Source organism: Sinocyclocheilus rhinocerous, unplaced genomic scaffold (assembly GCF_001515625.1).
Source record: "Sinocyclocheilus rhinocerous isolate Xijiao unplaced genomic scaffold, SAMN03320098_v1.1 scaffold3888, whole genome shotgun sequence".
Classification (NCBI taxonomy): domain Eukaryota; kingdom Metazoa; phylum Chordata; class Actinopteri; order Cypriniformes; family Cyprinidae; genus Sinocyclocheilus; species Sinocyclocheilus rhinocerous.
Genome location: NW_015645580.1, coordinates 25,189 through 42,179, shown reverse-complemented (window position 1 = coordinate 42,179; position 16,991 = coordinate 25,189). Strand labels below are relative to the sequence as shown.

General features: G+C 33.6%; 1 pseudogene; it reads right to left on the bottom strand.

Annotated features, from left to right (window-relative positions):
* Positions 1–1,144: 1,144 nt before the first annotated feature.
* On the bottom strand, positions 1,145–4,328 carry LOC107706818 (uncharacterized; annotated as a pseudogene).
* Positions 4,329–16,991: the final 12,663 nt, after the last annotated feature.

The following is a 16,991-nucleotide window of genomic DNA, read 5'->3' as shown; positions in this document are numbered from 1 at the left end:
TAGGTGTATAGACCACATTACAGTGCCATATCATTTCACCAATTTATTTCAGCTATTTCTTAGAGCGTTGCAGTTTACCACAACAAAACAACCAAAAACCACAAAGACACTGACCAAGCAAACAAATATGACCAAAAAAGGATGAAAGGACAAACCTTTTCCAAGTAAAATGTATTGTTATTGTTATTGTTATTCTTCTTATTATAAATAATGGAAAGCACCCTCTATCTCTTTCTCCTACTCTCTCTCTCCCAGACACATATTAAAAATTGCAGACAGGAACTTTTTGTCAGCACTGGCCCATGATTGTCTCCACGACAATTTTATGAAAGTATTTTTACACACAAGAGCTTTGAATGGACAAAAGCTTCTGAGGTAACCGTGGTATAAGCAGAATAATCAAATCAACAAAAATAATGCATACCCAACTTGTTGCATGGTGGCCGCATTACCACCTCAGGTGTGCAATATTTTTCATAGGGCCTTTGTCTGTTTACTGATTAATTGTCAACTGGCTAAAGATGATACAATTAAATTCCAGATACAGAAAGTAATACAGAGAGAATATATGAGCAACAATTGATATTTAACACTCATTAGCCTCAAAAATGTTTATTTGGTTAAAATGTATGGCACATCTTCAAATATTCCAAACATAACAACAAATAATGGCAAAAATAAATACATGTATTTTTCAGTTTTTTGAATAAATAAATAATTAAATAAATAAATAATACAGAATCATAAATAAAATCATCTGATATCTCATTTAAGTAATATTTATGGGTAAGAAAAATAAAAACAAGAACATAATATCACATGAAATGAGTAATGAAAACAGTAGGTAGTTCTCACAGAGATCAGGAGATCGATCCAATGACCATGATCTCATTTAGCAACTTATGAGACATGTTCATGTGCTCAGATTGTATGACACAGTAAAGTTAAATAATACATTTCACAGTGAGTTAAATAATACATTGCTTTCTGAGGCAGACTGTAAAGAATAAAGCCATTTAAGGGAGTTCCTAAAGTGTTAAATTAATAAATAATAAATCAAATGTGAAGTGAAATATAAAATAAATAAATAATAAATAAACAAAATACAAAATCTGAAGACAACAAATACCCTGCAGTGCCTCCATGTCCTGACTGATGGTGCAACATAATTCCAGCAACAAATAATTTGACTGTGTACCTTGAAACACATATCAACTGTTTGTTTGTTTTTTGCTTGTCACTGTATCATGTTGCATCTGTTCCGTGTAAAGCCCAAAGTATACTTTGCTTTTAACATGTATGCTAGGGTACAATGCTGTATGTACGTAGCCCTTTTTTTTTTTTTTTAATCTATGCATACTCTGTAGAGTACAACAGCCAGGTTTATTTTCTCCATAGGGGAATCGATTTTTCATAACTTCTTTAGAAAAATAGCACAGACACTGGACAAAGATGGAACATTCCAGTTTGCGTGTGTTTCAGTATACTTTGCATGCTATCCGCATACAATATACTTTTAAAGGCTATGCGTCTGTGTCAGAACTCAAGTATACTTTGGGCTTACTGGTCTAGGCTGCTTATAGACCTGCTGTATTTATGCAGAGCTGCACAGTGTTAGGGTTCTCTGCCATGGACATGTTGGAGGTCATTCTGCGAATACTGAGGATACTGCGGAGGACGTCACAGCTGAAGTTCTGAAGCTGTTGCAGGGTGAGGTGGGCCGCCACCTGGGTCATGTATTTATTTGTCAGATGCTTGGCCAGATCATGCTCTGGGGTCTGTGACTGCTCATCTGATGCCTGCTTTGATGGGTCAAATCCCGCCTGGTTCTGCAACTGTGAAAATACATAATTGCATGAATGGAGCATTCAAACATGCAAAAAAATAAAAATTAAAAACTGCAGTTCAGTTAAACGGCATTTGGAAAGAAAACCAAATGAAGCACTTTCCCAACATACTCTAACCATGAGTAAGACATTTTTGCCATCATGTATGAATTATTATAACTTCTCATGAGATAAGGCTGACCTTCTCTATTTATATTACTATGGCTTAAACACATTACTTGACTGCTATCCTAAGAGAGGCACTGCAATATGATGCCATACATGATTTAAATTTAGCAATAGTAAGTTGCTAAATCAAGGCATGACTAAACAGGCTAACATTTAGGGAATTCAGGAATTGATACTACAAAACAGTAAATAAATTACATTTCATCTACCCATTCACAAAAGAACAGTCCCCCAATACCATACCTTTTTGATTAAGGAACGAAGTTCTTGAATTTCAGCTTTAAGTTCATTCACTTGGTCTGTCTGGGCCAGTTCTTTGCTGATCTCATTCAAGAGATTCAGATGTAGTTGCAGTCCCTTCACTATGTGTGCAAGGCAGGTTTCCTGTGACAGTAACAGAGAGATCTCACAGTTTATTTGCTGAACAATCCTGTTATATTTGTCTTTTAATTGTGTTCCTTGTGTAATTGTGTACCATTATAAAGTCCAAAAAGTAATAATTCTTCTCCAGCTATCATAATACAACAAGAAAAAAAAGTGGTGTTTGTTCTTATTGGCCCATCTCTCAACAGTCAAGCTGATTTTTATTTTTATTTTTTAATCTTGCTGTTGTGAATCTGATTTCTTATAAACTGAATAGTATATAACTAAACTCAAATAGTGTGGGTTTACAGTACTGCATAGGTTTAGGTTTTGTATATATCCCTTGCCTTAGCCAAGTATGATTTAAAAAAAAATTAACAGTCAAGCAAATGCCAAAAAAAAAGAATAAAACGTACCATGCTGGAGATACTGGAGATGTTCTGAAGAACTGGGGCAGAGGGTATCATAGATTTCCTCAAGAACTCCAGCTGCAGTCTAGTCGTGCTGTCGCCCAAAGTCAGACTCTGAAAGAAAAGACGAGCATTTGAATTGTTTAAACACGACAGGACAGAGTTTCTTGTTCTTGTGTCAGTACATACTCCTCACATACATGCCAGAGCAAAGAAAATTAGTGATCAGTGGCCCTCAAAAGTATTTGGACACTTTGTGATTGTCAAACACTGTGTGTCCACAGGTTATGTGAACTAAACTGATGGTTGCTCTGCTAGGACACCTGTGTGAACTTGTATCAGAAACTTCATACACTCAATAAAACACGTTAAAAATCATTTCAAAGTTATTCTGAGAAAAGTTTTAGAATCATTTGTTTGGTGAGATGCCACTTCATTTGATATTTTGTATCTAATACAGTAACATTCTCAAATGTGACTGAAGTGTCCAAACGACTTGACCCTCTTGTAAATCTATATACACCGAGAGCTATGAACGTGAAGTTAAAGAAAACTTTGTATTAACTTTTGCAGTTAAGTTTGTTGATCCAGGGTGAAACGGTGATACATTCAAAGATCAAATCTACATCTCTTCAGTTGACAGCCCAGATCGTTGGCCACTAGACTATCCCAACCACAAGCCAATGCACATATGTGTGTGTGTGTGTATATAGCCTATATATATATATATACATATATATATATACATACATAGCTTAAACAGCAAACATGTAAACAAGATTGAAGATTAGAGGGACCAAATGTACATTTTTAAGAATCATTCACTGAAAACAGCATATTGATTGACTGCTCTTCTGAATACTGGGGACAGTATGTCCCTCAGTGTCTATGGTGGTTACAGTCCTGAAATAAATGTGCTTACCTTGTTGTTTATCCAGGCTGCATGAGTTGTAGGAATATCTTTTAGAATTTTGTTGATTAAAATGTGAGCCTGTACAATAGTATCCTTGTTCATAATGCCCAATTTGTCAGAGATTGGGGCAGATGCCATAATTCCCACAAGTGTGACTAATAGAGCCACTAGAGGAGAGAGAGTGAAAGACAGAAGCGATTAGAAGTGCATAACACTGTGACGCAGATCTCACACATATGGCTCACGCACTCACATGCTTTAGCCATGGCTGGACATCCTGATTTCACATAAATACACCTGATTCCAATTGACTGTAGAAGTTACCTAAGGCTTCTTCATACTTATTTACTGTACATACATATTTATTTTTTAAATAACCTTAAATAATACATTTATCATCTTAGCCTTCTATCATCAAAATTGAAAATAGTGTACATAGTATAACATAAGTTAAAATATTATTGAAAATAGTATATGAAGCAAAATTCTCCAGAATAATTTTTTTTCATATAATAAGAATTTAATTTAAATAAAAAATAAAACTTACCCTGGAAGTTCATTATAACAACAGCAATCAAAAAGAAAATGCGCAGTCACCAGACTCCAGCAGTAACAAAGCCCAATCATGTTCACCATTTATATATCCTGCAGGGGAAATTCCTGTTTCTGACGTTGTCTTGAGTAGATATTGAGTACATACTTGTGTGTCAAAGCATGATTAAGGTAATTGATGCTTTTGCATTAATAAATCACTAACAAACCTAATAAACACACCTATAATGCCTGAGAGGCCAGTAGTTCATGTACATTTACATATGAGTATATATGAAAAAAAAAACTTGTGCAAGTAATGTTTTCCAGTGTTATTATGTTATTAATGAAAGTCATTAAACTAAATATTTTGTAGCTAAATGCTGATGAATTAAAGACAGTTTTATTTTCTCAAATGCCAATGAAAAATAAAACATAATGAACAGTGAACAATACAAAATCAATATAAAATGTTTTGTTAACGTGCCATAATACATTTATCATATTGTAAATAACATATTGTAAATAACAACTAAATACAGTTGCATGTTGCTAAGATAATACACACACACAAACACACACAATTAAATCAATTAATCACAGAACTAAATCTCACAAATGTTGATATTCAGATGAAATGACAAAATGAAAAAGATCATAGCTCATAGCATACTATGAGAAATTTTGAAAATATTATTATTATATATATTATGATGTAACACCTTCTTTAACTTTAATACAGCATGGGCATATTAATGTGCACTCATATTCAACATTTTTGTGACCAAAAAAAAGCATATTGATGTCATTAAGTTATGCCAACTAAACATTAATACTCTACTTTACTTGGAAATTTTAAGGCAATCGGTTTCCTCACTTTTTCTAAGTAAAGTCAACTTATTACATTTTACAGTGTACTGTTCTCTTTCCTTTGTTTCACAATAGTGTGTATTTTTTGGACCACTACATTTTTAGCTTTCACTCCCAAGCAGATCAAAGCTATAACTAGAAACAATGTTGAGACGGATACACTCAAATATATCTGTATTGCTTTGTCATCTACTATAAGAGAGCCAACCAGTTATGTAATAAAGGCTTGACGTAAAGTGGGATTTTCACTAAAGATCTGATAACTGAGTGAATTGCTATGGGTATGAGATAGAACTGTGAGCAATTATTTCCTAGTGCAAAAATGAATCATAATATTTTTATGTGAAAATTTCATCTGTCAATAAGTTGAATTTATTCATTCAAATAATAGTCTTCAGCTACGATCAGATTCAGAAAGTTTACTTGGAGATTGTTGCTGAACCACTGAATAATATAATTGTTTATTCATTTTCATTTCATTTTATTTTAAGACAGACAGATGGATAGATAGATAGATAGATAGATAGATACACACATACATACATACATTTGAAATTGAGTCAGAAAATCACTAATCTTTCCCTATTCTGTCATCATCACACCAAAACCAATGGTAGAAACACGTGGTGTTACGTATTGTTGTGTAAGGCAGAGTTTCCTTCAAAGGAAGAAGAGGGGCAGAGATAGTGTCAGACAGATGAGGGGAAAGGGGAAGAAAGGTTTCTATGGAAACAAGGAGTATCAATTGAAAGACATAAGCCGAATAAAAGTGACCTCACCATCACATAATGTACATGCAAAGTATGAGTCTCTGATTTTACCAAAAAAAGATTGATATGTTTTAATTTTGAGAGTGGGAGAGAAACAGAAACAGACAGACAGCTTCACAGACAGAGAAAGGGGAAGATTGGTGTTGCTAAATTCAGTGTGTTCCCACAAAACCCTCCATTAGCATGAACTCACTCATTCCTCTAGACAGACAGAACATATATTCACTCCTGATTGAGTGTGCTGCTACAGTTGCACATCATGATGGCACTGCATTTACATAATGAATCCTAGATCTTTTCAGATTGTTATCACCATTGTTTTAACTAATTTCTCTCAAAACGATTCCATAAATACAGCCCTGAATTGTATCCTAAATTGTACCATTTATAATCTTTGCATCTGTGGATCATTTAGAGGAGGACTGTTCAAAAAGGGAAAATTTAGAAGTGAATCAATCTAAATGTAATGTAATCGTGGCGTCACTGGTGGAGAGGAAATGAATCACTTCCTTTCCACGAGCTTAATGTATTTGACCATTCACCTTTATGACAACACTCCTTCTAATGCTTCAAGACCTTTCATTTTTCATTTGCATGCTTAATTTTTTTTATTCTGTTTATTAGTTTCAATAGACTGAACAACTGCTTTCAACGTTCAATCAAAGAATGAAAAATAACAAAATATCTACAAGTTAAAACAAAATTTTTAAAAATATACAATTTATACAGCAATAAAATATCGTGGAATGAGACAAACAGCAATAATATGTCAATTCATTAAGTAGCTTTACATCTGTACATCCTTAAGATTCATAACCAATCTTTCATTCTCTAAGGGTTTATTGTTTGATCAAAAACTTGTCTTACGAAGATGAGTCCTCAGCATGAATAAAGAACCTCAGGAGTTCTTTGAAGATTTTAATTGCCTGGCTCAAGCTGTGTGGATTTTTTCTGAGCCTTTATGGAACAGAGAACTGTCCCCATAATGAGACACCTAAGCTTGTTTTGTGGAGTCTGTGGCTCTGCTTGGCTTTGGTATTCTGACTATTTCCCCCGCTAGCAACACACTACAGATGTTTTACTGGTGACAGATTATTTTTGAAAGTGCTTCCCCGTTGTCTGTTTTGCAAGTTGCTAAGATGGCAGCTTGCATGTTGCATATGTCCAAGGTTTTATACAAAAGTCAAGCAATTGCCATTGAGAAGAATAGGCATGCTAATGGGTAGCTCTCTTCAGGTATAAACCACCTTGGTCAGTGTCCTGAACCCATAATGTAAACTCTTATCTATCATGTTCCTGCTCTTAATCCCAAAAGAATACAGGACCCATAGTTTAGCAGATATGTTTGGATATGTGTGCTTCCACAATATTCAGTACAGCAACTGTATCCGTGTCAGTAGTGGTAAGATCACTGGCACTTCTCAATGCTCATATTTCATATGTGTGTCAAACCTAGGAAATAGGAAATATTTAATTATTAAAGCGCTTTACCATCATTTGCCTTTAATACAGCTTACAACATTCTTAGAATAGATTTTGTACAACTTTTGAATAGTCTCCAGTGGAATGTTGTCTAGCAGAACATCTGCCATTTGCTTCGGTGATACCGAAGAAGGGAATCTGCTTCTCATTCTCTTTAAAACTTGGATAATATTCAGTCAGGTCATTGGCCAGGGCAGATGTTGAAGTTCATCTTTGAGCTCCACCTGTCCAAGTTCTATGACCATTTTTTTTTTGCATTTTACCACTGGTGTCCATGCGTCCATTAAAATTTTAGTAATTGTAGCTTGTTCATGGATTTTGGCTTTGTGAAGTTCTCTGTCCCTTACGAAAAATAAGTTTATTCAAGTGTGCTATTAGTATACTTCTTTTAAACTAAAAATAGGAAAGTATACTTTGTCTACTTTTTATGTACTTCTCAGAAATGGGCTTTATGTACTTCTCAGAAATATACTTAAAATTACATTTACTACATAAAGTATACTTAAAAATATACTTGAACTTTACTTAAGTATACTTACTAAAATAAACTTGAAGTGTACTACTTTTTGGTAAGGGGTGGCCAGTTTTTGTTGAAATTGTGTCTTTGAAGTTACTATTGAGGTTTGCTTTCACTTTGTAGTTCTGTGTTGTTTGGACACAATCCTTCTTTCCCCATCCTTCACTTTTGGTTTACGTCCACTATTCTTAACTGTTCTTCTTAAAACACTGAAAAAGTGTGCTGTTATGCTCCCAGATGCTGCTGCTAAACATGCTTCCATTATTCATCAATTTTGTAAGTCTTAAAAGTCACCCGTTTCACCAATGGCTTACACTAAACACTGCTGAAAACTTATACTAAACTGACATAAAATCTAGAGAATATAAACAAAGTTTTATTTTCTCTGTAGCCCACACAAATGATTATTGTGGCCAACCCTAAGTCATGAAAGTGTTTTGTGACCATACATTTACAGTAAACTTAGTACTTACCTGTAGAGGGCAGTGTTGTTTACAGAATCAAAGAGACAGAATGAAGAAAAAAGACTGAGAAAGCAAGAGAGTAAATATGAAGTACCCTGAAGTATCATGTAAATGTCATATGAGTATGGATATATTAAGAAATATTAAGAATGGTTATATCATCTGATGCTATACATGATACTGTCACTGTACTTTTTTGTAAGGGTCCACATATCAGGCCTTATGAAACACAAGCAGTACAATTTCAATCATACATAAAAAGTATTTACAAATTAATTACATAGAAATTTATTCCGCATGAGCTATTAATCCGGAGTCATTATTAAGCAGAAGCGTGCACGCAGACACACACACACGTGTGCGCACACACACACACACACACACACACACTGCCTCCCAAAGTGCAAGGTGAGCTAGTCTGAAATGTAAATGAACCTGAGGCAACAGGTGTGTGTTTGGTAGAGGACTGTAACATTACCTGTTAAACCAACCCCCTCTACACACACACACACACACACACACACACACAATCTCACCTGCTGGACCTCTTAATTTACTTATCTATTGAAATGTCAGGGACAAATGTTTCTTTGCTACAACTACATACTGTACAATTTTGTCTACTATGGATCGTCTGTAAATATATTACTGTTTTGTTTGCACATTGTCTGATCCTGTCCATTTTTGCCGCATGTGTGAGTGAGAGTGAGATGTGAGTCAAGTCAAGTCCCCTTTATTTGTATAGTGCTTAATACAATACTGGTTGTGTCAAAGCAGCAAGTGAAAGTCTTACCATTGTTTCAGAAGTACTGATCCTTTGTGGAAATTGATGGCTTCAGAGAATATTTCTCCCCAAAATGAATATTCTGCCTTTATTTACTCATTATTGGCTTAGTCATTAGTTCTTTTTTTCTGTATGTCTTTCTTTGTTGTTAGGAAGACAAAACGACATGTGTTTATGAGTTTTCACACCACACTTTTCCAAAGAATGGGGCTGTTGAGCTCCAAAAATGGCAAGCAAGCAATAAATAAAAATATATATACTGTACATACAAACATACATATAATAGTTATAACAATTTAGGGGAGAGCGGCAACCTTAAACAAAATTGGTTATGTGACCACAAATATATGAAGAATTATCCATTTTACTCACCCTGGATGGATGGCCAGTCCATTATAAGGCTCACACATAGATTTTAAGTAGTCATCTTTATTGAATTTATCTTCCTTTGATATAGCATGAGGTGAAAATGTTCAGTTTTACTTCATAGTTTACTTCAGTTTACTTCATGCATCATTAGGAATAGATTATTTCTAATGATGCACCACATCCTGAAATTTATGTACATATTTAATTTGGGCCCATTACTGTCATGCACTTACTTTAAACACACCGTAAATAAAAACTGGCTCAACTCACCCCACTTTCCCCTATGTATCAAGCCTTCTGAAGTCACACAACAGCTTTGCGCAGTAGCAGCTTAATCTGATTCACTTGCACATATTCAAACTTGCTGCCTCAAAGCATGTGCCAGATTTGACCTCACTTACACACTTAAAAATATTTAGGTCTAAATTTTAGATTTATGTTTTTGATTTTCCATCCATTTGGATTACACAGATTTAACATAAACAAAATAATAAGTGTAATATGATGCATATTTGTCAGTCACACATGAAACAGGTAACAAACAGGTAAGATTTCTGCTCTCAAAAAATCATGGCATAGTTTATTATTGACTATTTGCGTGTAGTTGATTTTATTTAAATAATCATATTTTCAAAAATGCTTTAATCCAAATTACTTATGAACAAAGTTAAAATATAGGAACAAGTCATAAGTTACAAGTTAGTTAAAATGTATGAGACTGAAGCTAATTGGATTGACTGATGATAATTAATATATGACTGGCAAATATGCATCAAATTAAATTTAACAGTTTATGTTAAAACTGTGTAATCCAAATTTACAAATTTACAAATTTAGGCCTAATTATTTTTTGAGTTCACCAACCACCATTGGTTTTTGCTGATCTAACAACACTGATCTGATAATCACAGATCAGAAAACAACATGTACCATTATCACAAAATTCAATAAATAAGACTAACAAAGCAACCTTCAAATTCATGACGATATGAAATTCTGTTTTGATATGTTCACAATTCATAAAGTGTTTGAAATGCCTGCTGATTGTTTTACTCACTGAAGGCACTGTAACCACCAGATTCCGGAATTGCAATCTTGATTGCTTACACCTGCTCATGATTTTTCATTGTTGTGTATTTATAGTCACATTCACTCTCTGCACATTTTTGGTCAAGTCTTGCATGTAATTGCGACTGCAGTTTTCTATAATCATAGTCATGTCTGTCATGGTTCATCTGACTCCTGTCTGGTTATCTCATACCTGTGCTTTTAGACTGTGTGATTTGCATTTGTTTACTATTCATTATGCCTGACTGCATATTTTGACCCTTTGGAAATTCACTTGTATTTTTGCGCTTAGATTAGTTAGCTATCCGTGTTGTTCATTAAAATCTCTGCACATGGATCTGAACCCAGCATCTTTGTTAGAAATGCTACAAAAATAAAAAAGACCTGTTAGGGGCCACCACAAAATATCTTAGTGATGTCAAAATGTTTAAGGATGGCGAAGGGATTCAGTATTTTTGGCTTGTGATTTAACAATGTTATAATTCACATTCCATATTCTAGGGCTGCTACGTCACCCGAATACTGAAGGGAAATAATTAATTATAATTAATGATTGGTATGTGATATAACTCATTCCATTTGCCATTTGTTCATAAATGATGCATCAGATAGAGGAACTACAGAACCTCAGAATTTCTAGGAATCATAGATACTTCCAGGTGTGCAAAATTATTACAACCCCATGCAGTGACAATACCAACCATAGGAAATCTAAATACCTGCTTATGCGGTATGTATCATATGGAAATGATAGCAAATGTGTTGGTGGTTTATGGAATGGAAAATGGTAAACTGGAACCACTGCTAAATGTGCAAAAAATGTAAATGTGTGATGAAGCAGAATTATGAAGAGAGAAAAGATACAGCAGAGGTGGGTAACAGCAAGAACACAAACTAAACAAAAGACATGTCTTGAAAGGTCACATGCTTTAAATGAAAAGACAATAAATGGAAAGACATATTAAATGCATTATTCTGCTTTGTAAACAATATTTGTTTTAATAATTATTACACTGTTAATACGTTTCTCTGTTTGTAAGTTTCGCCATCAGAATTTAAGAATGCCATAAATCTAATTTTCATTCCATTTTCACGTTTTAGATTTTATATCTTATAAAATAACTAAATGACTAATAACTAAATAGTATCATTTTTTCAATATAAAAACAAATAAAAATGTAATTGAAAATGGAGAATAATATAAAAATAAAAACTACTTTAAAAAGTCAATACTACAAAAACATTGTCCAGAGATTAGGTTGCAAGAAGCTGTTCGTGTTGACCTTAAGGTCCCCACCAATTATCTTCTATACTGAACCAATATCTAACTTCTCTAATTGAGGCACAAAATGCTTAGGTCTTTCATTCTTCTACCAGTATGTAATATGGGACTCACACTATTTCAGGCTCTGTAACTAGACTAGGTCATGTTTTTCTTCTCCCGTGGTTTTTCTGGTCCCCATAGGAATACCTTTCAGAACATCCTTCCGGGAAGATTCCTCAAGGATCTCTGGGCAACAGTCCAGGGCAGGGAAATCTGCCTCACAGCAACCCAAGAAGGAAAACACATCAAGAAGGAGAGCTGTCACCTCTGAGGTATCTGGTCTTCACACTTGATTGGCATGTCAAAATATGTCATGCATTACAAGTGGCAATATAACTGCACCTATAAAATGGTGTTTGGGGAGTAATTCCAGAAGTCTGGCAGGACCTGCAATCTCAGGTAGAAGCCAAGTGTACCATACCCATTTTCTCTCCATTAACCAAGCATCAGTCAAAGAGTTGGCACATTCTGAGGAGGAGCTCAAAGAACTGTGATCAGATTCCAACACATGTATTAAAACCATCTCTCAGATGCAGTTTAATTTTAAAGGGTGATGTATCGATGGAGCATTGCATGCTTTGATCACCCTCTAAGACTGCTTGCTTTTGTTTTTATGTATTAAATTTTTTTCATGTACACTATCATTTGGGAAATTATTTTTATATTTGGCAGACATTTCTATCGAAAATCAACTCACACTGCCGTCAAAGTATACAATTAAAAGTATATATTCCCTTGGAATTTAACACATAACCTTGTTGTTGCTAGTGCTATGCTCTATCAGTTCAGATACAGTATAAGAAAATCCTCTGACTAAAACATGTCAATGGCCAGTGTCACATTCAGACACATAAAGGCCTGCAGCTGTGCAAAAAGATGTGAAAGTTTAATTGGCACTCCTGAGTTGATTGGCACTTCTTGTTTAAAAGACACTGGCTGTGTTCTTATAGGATGCACATTATACCTATTGTATACACCTATTATATCATATTGTACATGCTATTTCAACCACTTTTTAGCACTTTAAGGCCTGGTTTTTTGGAATTTAACACATAACCTTGTTGTTGCTAGTGCTATGCTCTATCAGTTCAGATACAGTATAAGAAAATCCTCTGACTAAAACATGTCAATGGCCAGTGTCACATTCAGACACATAAAGGCCTGCAGCTGTGCAAAAAGATGTGAAAGTTTAATTGGCACTCCTGAGTTGATTGGCACTTCTTGTTTAAAAGACTCTGGCTGTGTTCTTATAGGATGCACATTATACCTGTTGTATATATTTTTTAACTAAATAGTTAACAAATGTTAACAAATGGAACTTGGAAGTATTTCAAGTTAAGCAAAAGTTAGGCCCATGCAACCGCATTAATAGAACAATGATAATTACCATTAAAAAAAAATCAATATCAACCAATCAATAATTTCAACTCATCCCTCATTTTCCACAAGAGATAATTAATAAATAAATAAATACTACAGGTGTGCATCTTGACACAGAACAATGACACTGACATATTTTAGGATATGTCAGAGCAAGATATTTTCAGTTGAGACATCTCAAACATGCATTTTAGTCTGGGATTAGCTTAAGCCTTGTCTGTGAAACCGAGGGTAAGTGAAATTTTCCAAGTGACTAAATATTGGTAAGACTTTACAATAAAGTTCCATTAATAAACAGTGGTTATTGTATTAACTGACATTAACAATGAGTAACACATTTGTTGTTAACAAAGATTAATAAATGCTTAAGAAGCATTTTTCATTGTTAGTTAATGTTGACTAAATAGTTAACAAATGTTAACAAATGGAACTTGGAAGTGTTTCCGGAATATTTCAAGTTAAGCAAAAGTTAGGCCCATGCAACCGCATTAATAGCACAAAGATAATTACCATTAAAAAAAATCAATATCAACCAATCAATAATTTCAACTCATCCCTCATTTTCCACAAAAGATAATAAATAAATAAATGCCAGTGGGGCTAATTGCTAATTCAAAATGTGAACCTAAAAGCTTTGTAAAAGTATGTGCAATAATTGTTCTGTTACAACTGTATTATTTGAGCTGTAAATTTGGTAGTTGTCATTTTTATGGTCATTTTAGGGGATTTTAGGATATGTCAAGGAAACAAAGTTACACATAAAATGTTAGTAAGCAATTTTTACTACTACTGCTACTACTACAACTATTGAAGCAGTATTTTAAAATGTAGAGTTTTAACTTGTGCTGAACTTAGAATTTTCCTTGAAAATTTGCTAAATCTTAAGTATATTGCAATATTGCAAATGTTAGTTATGGTGCAGTGTAGACATTCTGAGATAACCATCATAAATAACTGATTGTTAAGTATATTTTAGTGGGCCATTTTGTACCAGGGTGACGTTCACAACTTCTTGCACAGATGCAGGCCATTATGTTTGCGTGTGAATGCATGTTTGTGAAGATGGCTGGTTGTGTTTTGACACCTTGCAAAGAACTCAGCAATCCACTGAGCTTTTAGGATTCAGTTCAGACAATGCAGAATTTAAACAATTTGTCAAAATGTAAAATAATATGTGAGATGTAGGAACAAATTGTCATTGTTTAATTAGATTAATTTTATTTGATTGTTCAACTGTGATTGTTGATATTTCTTTGTTTTTAATTTATGTATTTATTTGTATGGTAAACCAGGCAATGAACAGACAAAAGGTGCACAATCCATATTTAAAATAAAAATAAATGAGTATTACAGATGAAAATAAGGTTCCTCTCAGATTTTACCTTTGATTTTCTGCATGATATTTATATAATTCATGAACAATGTCAGGATCAATGGATTGAATACACCCCACTATCACTGAGACTTACAAAAACAATGCCATGTTGGCACTCATACACATAACACTTTCAAGCAAACCATAATGCATAAATTTTCTGTTGCTTACACAGAAACAGAAGATCTAACATATGCATGACCAGCAAATAATTTATTTCACTAACACTTTACAATAAGGTTGTATACATTAAGGTTAGCTTATACAATATTTGAAAACATGAAAAAACACTGAAAAATACAGTACTTTTAGAGCATTTTAATTTTCACATTGATGAATTGATTTTTAACTTTGTATGATTTACTTTTAATTAAATGTAACATTGTATATTTTTAAATTAGCACTAATATAAAGATTAAATGCTGTCAAAAATGACTGTTCACTGTTCATGATATATAATACATTAACTAATGTTAATGTTTAGAACCTTATTGTAAAGTGTTTTATTTTTCTTTCTTTCTTTCTCTTTCTTTCTTGATATAAAAATCTAGTGCTTATGAACCAATTTACAACCACATTTGGACTACAGTTATTACCTAGTGAGCTGCCTTGTTATCTACTGCCTATATAGCCACATCCCAGTATGCCTGCCCATCGTTTGGAACAGCAAGACTCTGGCTGTGTTCTTATAGGATGCACATTATACCTGTTGTATATATTTTTTAACTAAATAGTTAACAAATGTTAACAAATGGAACTTGGAAGTGTTTCCGGAATATTTCAAGTTAAGCAAAAGTTAGGCCCATGCAACCGCATTAATAGCACAAAGATAATTACCATTAAAAAAAATCAATATCAACCAATCAATAATTTCAACTCATCCCTCATTTTCCACAAAAGATAATAAATAAATAAATGCCAGTGGGGCTAATTGCTAATTCAAAATGTGAACCTAAAAGCTTTGTAAAAGTATGTGCAATAATTGTTCTGTTACAACTGTATTATTTGAGCTGTAAATTTGGTAGTTGTCATTTTTATGGTCATTTTAGGGGATTTTAGGATATGTCAAGGAAACAAAGTTACACATAAAATGTTAGTAAGCAATTTTTACTACTACTGCTACTACTACAACTATTGAAGCAGTATTTTAAAATGTAGAGTTTTAACTTGTGCTGAACTTAGAATTTTCCTTGAAAATTTGCTAAATCTTAAGTATATTGCAATCTTAAGTATATTGCAATTATTGACATTCTGAGATAACCATCATAAATAATTGATTGTTAAGTATATTTTAGTGGGTCATTTTGTACCAGGGTGACTTTCACAACTTCTTGCACAGATGCAGGCCATTATGTTTGCGTGTGAATGCATGTTTGTGAAGATGGCTGGTTGTGTTTTGACACCTTGCAAAGAACTCAGCAATCCACTGAGCTTTTAGGATTCAGTTCAGACAATGCAGAATTTAAACAATTTGTAAAAATGTAAAATAATATGTGAGATGTAGGAACAAATTGTCATTGTTTAATTAGATTAATTTTATTTGATTGTTCAACTGTGATTGTTGATATTTCTTTGTTTTTAATTTATGTATTTATTTGTATGGTAAACCAGGCAATGAACAGACAAAAGGTGCATTTTTTTTAAGTCACAGCGTCATTAATGCTGAAGGATTCATGAAGAAAATAACAAGCCATTTTCTGTGCTCCCCTAAAAACCTAACCACTGAGTATCAAAGCAAACTACAGTGCTTTTTACATTTGCACTGTTTGTATACTATGTTTAGTGAGACACCTGAAAAGTCATTGATGCATGCAAGAATGTGTTGCTCTGTAAAATTTTGATGTTGCCTGCAGGGACAACAACAGTACTTTTTGTAAATACCCAGTAGGATGAGTGCTTTACGCTCCATGTGTTGCCTGCTAAATGGGGATCTGACTGAAAAAAGAACCACTAGATGAAAAAAAACAAAATAAAATAATATGTGAGATGTAGGAACAAATTGTCATTGTTTAATTAGATTAATTTTATTTGATTGTTCAACTGTGATTGTTGATATTTCTTTGTTTTTAATTTATGTATTTATTTGTATGGTAAACCAGGCAATGAACAGACAAAAGGTGCACAATCCATATTTAAAATAAAAATAAATGAGTATTACAGATGAAAATAAGGTTCCTCTCAGATTTTACCTTTGATTTTCTGCATGATATTTATATAATTCATGAACAATGTCAGGATCAATGGATTGAATACACCCCACTATCACTGAGACTTACAAAAACAATGCCATGTTGGCACTCATACACATAACACTTTCAAGCAAACCATAATGCATACATTTTCTGTTGCTTACACA